Genomic DNA, 12,238 nt, shown 5'->3' on the forward strand with positions numbered 1-12,238 from the left:
ACAGAATTGTACTCCAGTACAATCGATAAGTTCATGGCTGAGCATATCCCCCACTCAGCAATTACCATCAAGCCAGGAGATCAATGCTGGTTCAATGGAGAGGGCAGGAGGGCAAGCCAGGAACAACATAAGGCAGATGAAAAAATGAGGTGGCAAACTGGTGAAGATACCAAACAAGACTACTTTCACGTCAAACATTATAAGCAGCAAATCATAGAGCTAAGTGATCACAAAAACCAACAGATCAGATCTAAGTTCTGCAGGGTGGTTGAAACTTAAACGCTCACTGGATGGGGAGACTCCATAAATATCCTCGTCCTCAATGATGGAAGAGCCCTGCATATCAGTGCAAATAGTTAGGCTGAAGGATTTGCAGCAACCACCTGACAGAAATGACAAGTGGATAATCATATCAGCCTCCTCAAGTGGTTCCCAGCATCACAGCTACTAGTCTTCACACAGTTCAATTCATTCTATGTGGTATCAGAAATGGTTGGAGGCACAAGATACTGCAAAGGCTATGGGCCCTGACAACATACTGGTAATAGCACTAAAGATGTGCTCCAGAAATTTCTGCTCCCTTGGCTAAGCTATTCCACTACAGTTACACCACTCGCATCTACCTGACAATATGGAAAATTGCCCTGGTATGTGCTGTACACAAAAAAATAGGACAAATCCAATCCAGCCAATTACGACCCCATTAATCTACTCTCGATCATCAGTAAAGTGATGATATGTGTCAGTAACAGTGTTATCAAACAGCACCTGCTCAGCAATAACTTGCTGACTGATGTGCAGTGTGAGCTCCACCAGGGTTACTCAGCTCCTCACCACATTACAGACTTGGTTCAATCATGTAGAAGAGCATTGAATTCCAGAGGTCAGGTGAGAGCAACAGCCCTTGAAATCAAAACATTCTTGCAAAACTGGAATTTATCAGTATCAGGGGCCAATTCTCTTCTGGTTGGAGTCATACCTGACACATAGGAAGATGGTTGTGGTTGTTGGAGGTCAGTCATCTCAGCTCCAGTACATCTCTGCAGGATTACCTCATTCCCAGTATTCAGCATCATTCACAACTCCACAGATTCTGAAGCCGTCCACATTCAAATACAATAAGATCTGGACAATATCCAGGCTTGGGTCAACAAGCGAATAGCATTCATGCCACACAACTGCCAGGGAATGACCATTACCAGTAAGTGACAATCTAATCACCATCCATTGACATGGTGTTACTGTCACTGAATTCCCTAATATCAACATTCTTGGGGTTACCATTGACCAGAAAAATCAATTGAACTTACCACCTAAACACAATGGCTACAAGAGCCTCTTACAGGCTACTGATACTGCAGCAAGTAACTCACCTCCTGACTCCCCAAAACCTGTCCACAATCAACAAGTTTCAAATGAGGAATGTGATTAGATTAGATTACTTACAGTGTGGAAACAGGCCCTTCGGCCCAACAAGTCCACACCGACCCGCCGAAGCGCAACCCACCCATACCCCTACATCCACCCCTTTAACCTAACACTACGGGCAATTTAGCATGGCCAATTCACCTGACCCGCACATCTTTGGACTGTGGGAGGAAACCGGAGCACCCGGAGGAAACCCACGCAGACACGGGGAGAATGTGCAAACTCCACACAGTCAGTCGCCTGAGTCGGGAATTGAACCCGGGTCTACAGGCGCTGTGAGGCAGCAGTGCTAACCACTGGGCCACCGTGCCGCCCACTTGCCAGCACCCGGCTTATATTCCTCCAAACCCTTCCTATTCATATATCCATCCAAATGCCTCTTAAATGTTGCAAGTGTACCAGCCTCCACCACATCCTCTGGCAGCTCATTCCATACCTGTACCACCCTCTGCGTGAAAAAGTTGCCCCTTAGGTCTCTTTTATATCTTTCCCTTCTCACCCTAAACCTATGCCCTCTAGTTCTGGACTCCCCGACCCCAGGGAAAAGACTTTGCCTATTTATCCTATCCAAGCCCCTCATAATTTTGTAAGCCTCTATAAGGTCACCCCTCAGCCTCCAATGCTCCAGGGAAATCAGCCCCAGTCTGTTGAGCCTCTCCCTGTAGCTCATATCCTCCAACCCTGTAGCTTATATCCTCCAACATCTTTCCGATAGGAAGGAGACCAGAACTGCACGCAATATTCCAACAGTGGCCTAACCAATGTCCTGTACAGCCGCAACATGACCTCCCAACTCCTGTACTCAATACTCTGACCAATAAAGAAAAACATACCAAACGCCTTCTTCACTATCCTATCTACCTGCGACTCCACTTTCAAGGAGCTATGAACCTGCATTCCAAGATCTCTTTGTTCAGCAACACTCCCTAGGACCTTACCATTAAGTGTATAAGTCCTGCTAAGATTTGCTTTCCCAAAATGCAGCACCTCGCATTTTTCTGAATTAAACTCCATCAGCCACTTCGCAGCCCATTGGCCCATCTGGTCAAGATCCTGTTGTAATCTGAGGTATCCATCTTCGCTGTCCACTACATCTCCAATTTTGGTGTCATCTGCAAACTTACTAACTGTACCTCTTATGCTCGCATACAAATCATTTATGTAAATGACAAAAAGTAGAGGACCCAGCACCGATCCTTGTGGCACTCCACTGGTCACAGGCCTCCAGTCTGAAAAACAACCCTCCACCACCACCCTCTGTCTTCCACCTTTGAGCCAGTTCTGTATCCAAATGTCTAGTTCTCCATGTATTCCATGAGATCTAACCTTGCTAATCAGTCTCCCATGGAGAACCTTGTCAAACGCCTTACTGAAGTCCATATAGATCACATCTACTGCTCTGCCCTCATCAATCGTCTTTGTTACTTCATCAAAAAACTCAATCAAGTTCCTGAGACATGATTTCCCATGCACAAAGCCATGTTGACTATCCCGAATCAGTCCTTGCCTTTCCAAATACATGTACATCCTGTCCCTCAAGATTCCCTCCAACAACTTGCCCACCACCGAGGTCAGGCTCACTGGTCTATAGTTCCTCAGCTTGTCCTTACCACCCTTCTTAAACAGTGGCACCACGTTTGCCAACCTCCAGTCTTCCGGCACCTCATCTGTGACTATCGATGATACAAATATCTCAGCAAGTGGATCAGCACTCACTTCTCTAGCTTCCCACAGAGTTCTCGGGTACACCTGATCAGGTCCTGGGGATTTATCCACCTTTAACCATTTCAAGACACCCAGCACTTCCTCCTCTCTAATCTGGATATTTTGCAAGATGTCACCATCTATTTCCCTACAGTCTATATCTTCCATATCCTTTTCCACGTAAATACTGATGCAAAATATTCATTTAGTATCTCCCCCATTTTCTGTGGCTCCACACAAAGGCCGCCTTGCTGATCCTTGAGGGGCCCTATTCTCTCCCTAGTTACCCTTTTGTCCTTAATATATTTGTAAAACCCCTTTGGATTCTCCTTAATTCTATTTGCCAAAGATATCTCATGTCCCCGTTTTGCCCTCCTGATTTCCCTCTTAAGTATATTCTTACTTTCTTTATACTCTTCTAAGGATTCACTCGATCTATCCTGACTGTACCTGACATAGGAGCTGGAAATGTGTTGCTGGAAAAGCGCAGCAGGTCAGGCAGCATCCAGGGAACAGGAGAATCGACGTTTCGGGCATAAGCCCTTCTTCAGGAAGGGCTTATGCCCGACTGTACCTGACATATGCTTCATTCTTTTTCTTAACCAAACCCTCAATTTCTTTAGTCATCCAACATTCCCTATACCTACCAGCGTTCCCTTTCACCCTGACAGAAATATACTTTCTCTGGATTCTTGTTATCTCATTTCTGAAGGCTTCCCATTTTCCAGCCGTCCCTTTACCTGCGAACATCTGCCTCCAATCAGCTTTTGAAAGTTCTTGCCTAATACCGTCAAAATTGGCCTTTCTCCAATTTAGAACTTCAACTTTTAGATCTGGTCTATCCTTTTCCATTACTATTTTAAAACAAATAGAATTATGGTCACTGGCCCCAAAGTGCTCCCCCACTGACACCTCAGTCACCTGCCCTGCCTTATTTCCCAAGAGTAGGTCAAGTTTTGCACCCTCTATAGTAGGTACATCCACATACTGAATTAGAAAATTGTCTTGTACACACTTAAGAAATTCCTCTCCATCTAAACCCTTAACACTATGGCAGTCCCAGTTGATGTTTGGAAAGTTAAAATCCCCAACCATAACCACCCTATTATTCTTACAGATAGTCAAGATCACCTTACAAGTTTGTTTCTCAATTTCCCTCTGACTATTGGAGGGTCTATAATACCTGCTGCGCTTTTCCTGCAACATATTTTTGGGTCTATAATACAATCCCAATAAGGTGATCATCCCTTTCTTATTTCTCAGTTCCATCCAAATAACTTCCCTGGATGTATTTCCAGGAATATCCTCCCTTAGCACAGCTGTAATGCTATCCCTTATCAAAAATGCCACTCCCCCTCCTCTTTTGCCTCCCTTTCTATCCTTCCTGTAGCATTTGTATCCTGGAACATTAAGCTGCCAGTCCTGCCCATCCCTGAGCCATGTTTCCATAATTGCTATGATATCCCAGTCCCATGTTCCTAACCATGCCCTGAGTTCATCTGCCTTCCCTGTTAGGCCCCTTGCATTGAAATAAATGCAATTTAATTTATTAGTCCTATCTTGTCCCTGCCTGCCCTGACTGTTTGACTCACTTCTGTTCTCAGCTGTACCTGTCTCAAATCGATCTCTTTCCTCACTATCTCTCTGGGTCCCACCCCATCTTACTGGTTTAAATCCTCCCAAGTAGTTCTCGCAAATTTCCCTGCCAGTATATTAGTCCCCTTCCAATTTAGGTGCAATCCGTCTTTCTTGTACAGGTCACTTCTACCCCAAAAAAGAATCCAATGATCCAAAAATGTGAATCCTTCTCCCATACACCAGCTCCTCAGCCATGCATTCATCTGCTCTACCCTCCAATTCCTGCCCTCACTAGCTCGTAGCACTGGGAGTAATCCAGATATTACTACCCTTGAGGACCTCCTTTTTAAAATTCTACCTAACTCTCTGTAATCTCCCGTCAGAGTCTCAACCTTTCCCTTCCAATGTCGTTGGTTCCAATGTGGACAATGACCTGCTGATGGCCCCTCTCCCCCGTGAGAACCCTCTCTGAGACATCCTTGATCCTGGCACCAGGGAAACACCACACCATTCTGCTTTTTCTCTGCTGGCCACAGAAACGTCTGTCTGTACCTTGGACTACAGAATCCCCTAACACAATTGATCTCTTGGAAGCCGACATACTCCTCGTTGCATTAGAGCCAGTCTCAATACCAGAAACTTGGCTGTTTGTGCTACATTCCCCTGAGAATCCATCACCCCCTACATTTTCCAAAACAGCATACCTGTTTGAAATGGGTACATCCACAAAAGACTTCTGCTCTAGCTGCCTACCTCTCTTACCCTTCCTGAAGTTAACCCATCTATGTGACTGTATCTAAGACTTTCCCCCTTTCTATAACTGCCATCCATCACATACTTTAGCTGTTGTAAATTCCTCATCGCTTCTATTTGTCTCTCCAACCGATCCACTCGATCTGATAAGACTTGCATCCAACAGCATATATGGCAGATATAATCCGCAGTAACCCTTAAACTCTCTTTAAACTTCCACATCTGACAAGAAGTACATATCACTGCAAAGGCCATTTTTGCTCCTTCACAATCTACAGACCCAGAAAATAAAACCGTCTTATTCCTCTACAAACACTGCCCCAGGTTAAATTAATAGCTATGGCATATATTTTAAGTTTAATCAAGAGAATTATCTCCAAAAACATATAATCAAGAAAGAATCCACTGTACTCACTACTGCAGCCTTTCTCTTGGACAGACTTAAAACAACAATTAACTTATCTGATTCTGTGCTGTGAACTTTGCCCAACAGTTCCTCCAAGATTAGTTGTGAATTTCACTGTTAATTTTCCCAGATGCACTCCGATGTCCAGCGATACACGAATTCAAACAGCAAAGGCAGTAATTGTGCAGGTTCTCTCTCTCTCTCTCTCTCCTGCACTGTCCTCACCATGTGCTTCCTTTGTCTGCTCTTCTCCCCTTTAAACTGTTTTGACTTTTTTTTTCCAAAAGTTCCAAAACAATGCAACAGCATATAAAAGAGTAATTGCTGCTCCTGGAATTCGAGGAAATCACCTCTAACTCCTAAAATACCTCAAAAAAAGGAGCAGCTCTTACAGCCAGAAATTTTTCCCATCCTCCATCTTGGATTAAGTCTTGTTACAAATGTTCTGCAAACCAACTTCTCAGCTTGGCGAACATACCCACAATAACTGCAACTGACCTATAGAGGGATTCATCTACCTGTCCACCCTTCCCCCATATGCTTCTTACCTCCATGGTGCAAAGTTAGCTCATGCAATGAAATGCTATCAGGTGTCCGATGTGAAGGTAAACATGCAGATATTTATCTGCTCCCATCATTTGAAAAAAAAACACCCTTCAGAAAAATGAAGGGTTTTTTCTCACAGGTCATGTGGAGATCTTGCTTGACTCTCTGCGAAGGTTTGGATTGTATGAACTGGTTTTTCACGTCCAACTATTTTCAGATCTTTTGGTTCTTGAACAGCCCCAATATGCCTAATGATCGTCAGCTTCCTGGTAAATTGATGGACAATGTTTAATCATTTTAGGTTGCACAGAAATGCCATGGTAATCACATTCTGCATTTTAAAATATTCGTACAGTTCTTCATTTAAATACAATATCATCTTTATGTGAATTTAGTGACATGACTTTGGACTAGTTTAAGTGATCTGGTGGAAAACCATGCAGTGTGTTAATTTGATGCAGAAGTAGCAATTGGTCTGAAGCAGATTCTTGATCCTGTTCCATTCCTGCAGCATTTGGATTTGACAGAAGTAAAACACATCTTTTTACTAGTGTCCAAAAAGAAAAGTTGTAGTTGGTTTGGTGTATTGGGGCTCAGTAAGTGTTCAGCTTGTAATTTCACAAATGTGGTTAGTTTTGACCTAACTTTCATTCATGCCAGTGATCATTCACCTCCTGTGCTAATCAGTGTACTAAGGTTCTGACTTTGACCTGATAATTGGTGTACAGAAGTTCATGTTCTACACCTTATTTCTATTTTGTGATATTTTACTTGCTTTGTTGAGTGACCTTTATAACCATTAATTACTGACCCTGAAAAATTGGCATGGTGTGGTCCTAATGGAGATTGGGATTCATGGAGGCAGGGTGTAGTTGGATCGGCTCAATCACTTCCAGATGTCTTTCAATGCTCCCCTCAGTCAATCACTGGAAGGTAGAACCACATTGCGTCTGAAGAAATGGCTCTCCCCACTAAATAGACAGAGATTCAAATGGACCTCTGTGGCATTGCCTGGATGGCATTGCACCAATGCAATAGAAAATTCAGTTTTTAAAAGGAGCTGAAGACCTAGAAAGAATTATGTGAAATTATTTGACAGTTCATACCTAGTGATTAGTAAACTAAAATCCCTTTTGACTGATCCTTGCAGCTCATAAGAGTAACATACACATTTCTTCTGCTTTAGAAATTTGAGTTAGATTGATGTTAGTGCACACTTTAGAAAGTACTATGTAGCTGAAAGACAATTAAAGCTGTTAAACTCAGTCATATTATCAAGTGCTATGTCTATGCGGATTAGGTCTTGACATAGTGCATGTTTACATTACAATGAGCTGAATCAAAACTCAATTGCCATTCCTTCAAATTGAGCCACTTAGCGATTTTCAACATCCTGGATGTCACAAGTAACATTAGTAAGAGCAAAGAAATCTATTAATATCAACAGTGGCTTATGGTGCTGAGAGCTGGGTGGTAATTTAAAGTTTGGATAGAAGATTTCATTCAGAAATGTTTAATGTTAATTGTAAGTGCGGATGGGCACAGTTTAGTATCATAGAATCCCTCCAGAGTGGGAGCAGCTATTCAGCCCATCAAGTCCACCAAGGCCCATCCCTTTGAAGAGCATCTCATTCAGACCCACCCTGTCCCTGGAACCCTGCATTTCCCATGGCTAATCCACCTAGCCTGCACACTATAGGCAATTTCCACATCCATCAAAGTTTTACCTGCACATCCACCAATATCATTTATTGTATCCGTTGCTCCCGTTACGGTCTCCTCTACACTGGGGAGACTGGACGCCTCCTGGCAGAGTGCTTTCGGGAACATCTCTGGGACACCCGCACCAATCAACCACACCGCTCTGTGGCCCAACATTTCAACTCCTCCTCCCACTCTGCCGAGGAAATGGAGGTCCTGGGCCTCCTTCACCACCACTCCCTCACCACCCAACGCCTGGAGAAAGAACACCAGGGCATCAATGTGGACTTCAACCGTTTCCTTATTTCCCCTTCCCCCACCTCACCCCAGCTCCAAACTGCCAGCTCAGCACTGTCCCCATGACTTGTTTTACCTGCCTATCTTCTTTTCCACCTATCTACTCCACCCTCCTCTCTGACCTATCACCTTCATCCCACCCCCATCCACTCATTGTACTCTTTGCTATCTTTCCCCCACCCTCCTCCCTGACCTATCACCTTCATCCCCTCCCCCACTCACCTATTGTACTCTGTGCTACTTTCTCTCCACCCCCACCCTCCTCTCATTTATCTCTCCACCCTTCAGGCACTCTGCCTGTATTCCTGATGAAGGGCTTTTGCCCGAAACGTCAATTTTACTGCTCCTCAGATGCTGCCTGAACTGCTGTGCTTTTCCAGCACCACTAATCCAGAATCTGGTTTCCAGCATCTGCAGTCATTGTTTTTACCGTAATTTACCATGGCCAATCCATCTAACCTGCATATTTTTGGACTATGGGAGGAAACCCACAGACACGGAGAGAGCATGCAAACTCCACACAGACATTCGCCCAAGGCTGGAGTCATACCCTGGCCCCTGGAACTGTGAGGTACCAGCACTAACCACTGAGCCACCATGCTATTCAAGTGCAAAATGTTTAGCCAGAGTTCACAAAGGACCATAAGCATCTGTTTCTATTAGAGTGAGACAAGTAGCTATATCTGGAATGGGACAAGCTGAAGAGGCAGGCCTTGAAGAACTACCACATGGGACTGTGGGATTCAATTTATGCCATCTGGAGAAAGAATGTGGGACCAATAATATAGCTATTTGAATGGAGTTACCTTAAAATCAGTAATGATGGAAACTCTGCATGTCATTCCTCCGTGGGTGTGTTCCTAACTAAAGAGAAATGATGAGAAGGTGGAAAGGTAGATAATAAAGCAGAATTTAAAAAGAGAATATGAAGCAATCTGAGAAGAAGAATGAACTAATATCAAAAATAAAGATGGTTATTAAACTATTAGAGCATTTTTTTAGATAAGTATATTTTCAGGCAGAAAGGTGAATTTGAAAAGTGGGAAGGAGAGAATCAAGGGGAATGAAACCCTCAGATAAACAGGAGCGATTGAAAAACTTGGATAAATTAACAATAGGAAGTTAAGCTGAAAAGTCACATGATGTTCAGTATGCTCTTTTCCCCGGGGATGGGTGAGTCCAAAACTAGAGGGCATAGGTTTAAGATGAGAAGGGAAAGATATAAAAGGGACCCTAGGGACAACCTTTTCACCTAGAGGGTGGTGCATGAATGGATTGAGCTGCCAGAGGAAGTGCTGGAGGCTGGTATCACTACAACATTTAAAAGGCATCTACAGTAGAATGGGAAGGGCTTAGAGGGATATGGGCCAAATGCTGTCAAATGAGACTAGATTCATATATCTGGTCAGCCTGGATGAATGTGACTGAAGGGTCTGTTCCGTGCTATATATCTCTATGTCTTTATAGTGGAAGAGGGTGAAGACACAGGATGAAAAGTACTAGTATCGGATTATCCAGCTGGAATAGCTTTAAGGCAAGATTCAACGGTTGCAATAACTGAGAAATTTAATGCCATTGACTTTTATTTTTATATGACATTGCATTTGAGTAGCCCAAAGTTTATTGCTGTATTGCATATGCATATGCTTTATATGATTTCTCCCTGAATAAGAAAATCAAAAACATATTGTCTTGTGAAAAGTAATTGCAATTACTTATGTAAACTAGAAAGGTAACTATAAACATCAGAATATCACACAATTCGTTTCACTGAATATCCCTTAGAACATTGGGGCAGCATGGTGGCTCAGTGGTTAGCACTGCTGTCTCACAATGCCAGGGATCTGGGTTCAATTCCAGCCTTGAGTCACTCTTTGTGTGGAGTTTGCATGTTCTCCCAATGTATGTGTGTGGGTGCTCTGGTTTCCTCCTGCAATCCAAAGATATGCAGGTTAGGTGAATTAACTAAGCTAAATTGTCTATAGTGTTCAGGGATGTGTAGGTGAGGTGCATTAGTCAGGGGTGAATGTCGAGTAATAGGGTAGGAAAATGGGTCTGGGTGGGTTACTCTTCAGAGGGTTGGTGTGGACTTGTTTGGCCAAAGGGCCTGTTTCCACAATGTAAGGGTTCTATGATTTAAGCTGAAAATGTGTTGCTGGAAAAGCGCAGCAGGTCAGGCAGCATCCAAGGAGCAGGAGAATCGACGTTTCGGGCATGAGCCCTTCTTCAGGAATGAGGAAGGTGTGCCAAGCAGGCTATGATTTAAACCAACAAATTAGAATGCAGAATAAGGGATGGATTTAAATTGCAAGATATTGTTTTGTTCGTTCGGGTGATGTGAGCTTCACTGACTTGGCCAGCTCTTGTTGTTTTTCTCTAATTGCCTTTGAGAAGGTGGTAAAAACAATGACTGCAGATGCTGGAAACCAGATTCTGGATCAGTGGTGCTGGAAGAGCACAGCAATTCAGGCAGCATCCGAGGACAGGCAAAATCGACGTTTCGGGCAAAAGCCCTTCATCAGGAATAAAGGCAGAGAGCCTGAAGCGTGGAGAGATAAGCTAGAGGAGGGTGGGGTTGGGGAGAGAGTGGCATAGAGTACAATAGGTCAGTGGGGAAGGAGATGAAGGTGATAGGTCAGGGAGGAGAGGGTGGAGTGGATAGGTGGAAAAGGAGCTGGGCAGGTCAGACAAGTCCGGACAGGTCAGGGGATCGAGTTTCTGGAGGTTAGAAGCTGGGATGAGGTGGGGGAAGGGGAAATGAGGAAACTGTTGAAATCCACATTGATGCCCTGGGGTTGAAGTGTTCCGAGGCAGAAGATGAGGCGTTCTTCCTCCAGGCGTCTGGTGGTGAGGGAGCGGCGGTGGAGGAGGCCCAGCACCTCCATATCCTCGGCAGAGTGGGAGGGGGAGTTGAAATGTTGAGCCACTGGGCGATTTGGTTGATTGGTGCGGGTGTCTCGGAGATGTTCCCTAAAGCGCTCTGCTAGGAGGCGCCCAGTCTCCCCAATGTAGAGGAGACCGCATCGGGAGCAACGGATACAATAGATGATATTAGTGGATGTGCAGGTAAAACTTTGATGGATGTGGAAAGCTCCTTTGGGGCCTTGGATAGAGGTGAGGGAGGAGGTGTGGGCGCAGGTTTTACAGTTCCTGCGGTGGCAGGGGAAAGTGCCAGGATGGGAGGGTGGGTCGTAGGGGGGCGTGGACCTGACCAGGTAGTCACGGAGGGAACGGTCTTTGCGGAAGGCGGAGAGGGGTGGGGAGGGAAATATATCCCTGGTGGTGGGGTCTGTTTGGAGGTGGCGGAAATGTCGGCGGATGATTTGGTTTATGCGAAGGTTGGTAGGGTGGAAGGTGAGCACCAGGGGCGTTCTGTCCTTGTTGCGGTTGGAGGGGTTGGGTCTGAGGGCGGAGGTGCGGGATGTGGATGAGATGCGTTGGAGGGCATCTTTAACCACGTGGGAAGGGAAATTGCGGTCTCTAAAGAAGGAGGCCATCTGGTGTGTTCTATGGTGGAACCGCTCCTCCTGGGAGCAGATACTGTTGTTCTCCTTTTTTGTATTTTATGAAATGGTACAAAATACAAACAGTTAACAATAAACAATAAGCAGCGGTTCACAAAAGACCGCTATTTACATGAGAAGAGGCAGCAAGGCGAAGCCCCAAACCCCACTGTGCAATCAATTAACGGGTAAATGAGGGCGAACTTCAAATCACACCTTAGGTCTTCAAAAAAGGAAACAGTAACAAACTCATACAAGATAGTTTAAGCAAACAAACAATAAACCGGTGCGTAGAATACAGACACCCCTAGCAATCCAGCAA

The 12,238-nt window shown here is 44.5% G+C and overlaps 1 long non-coding RNA gene across 2 annotated transcripts in view; it reads left to right on the forward strand.

Annotated features, from left to right (window-relative positions):
* Positions 1-12,238, forward strand: part of LOC122556518 (uncharacterized) — a 188,930-nt gene that overhangs the window by 120,298 nt on the left and 56,394 nt on the right. The window lies entirely within an intron of this gene.

Source organism: Chiloscyllium plagiosum, unplaced genomic scaffold (genome assembly GCF_037043375.1).
Source record: "Chiloscyllium plagiosum isolate Xiang-an unplaced genomic scaffold, Cpla_swu_hap1 HiC_scaffold_16, whole genome shotgun sequence".
Taxonomy (NCBI): domain Eukaryota; kingdom Metazoa; phylum Chordata; class Chondrichthyes; order Orectolobiformes; family Hemiscylliidae; genus Chiloscyllium; species Chiloscyllium plagiosum.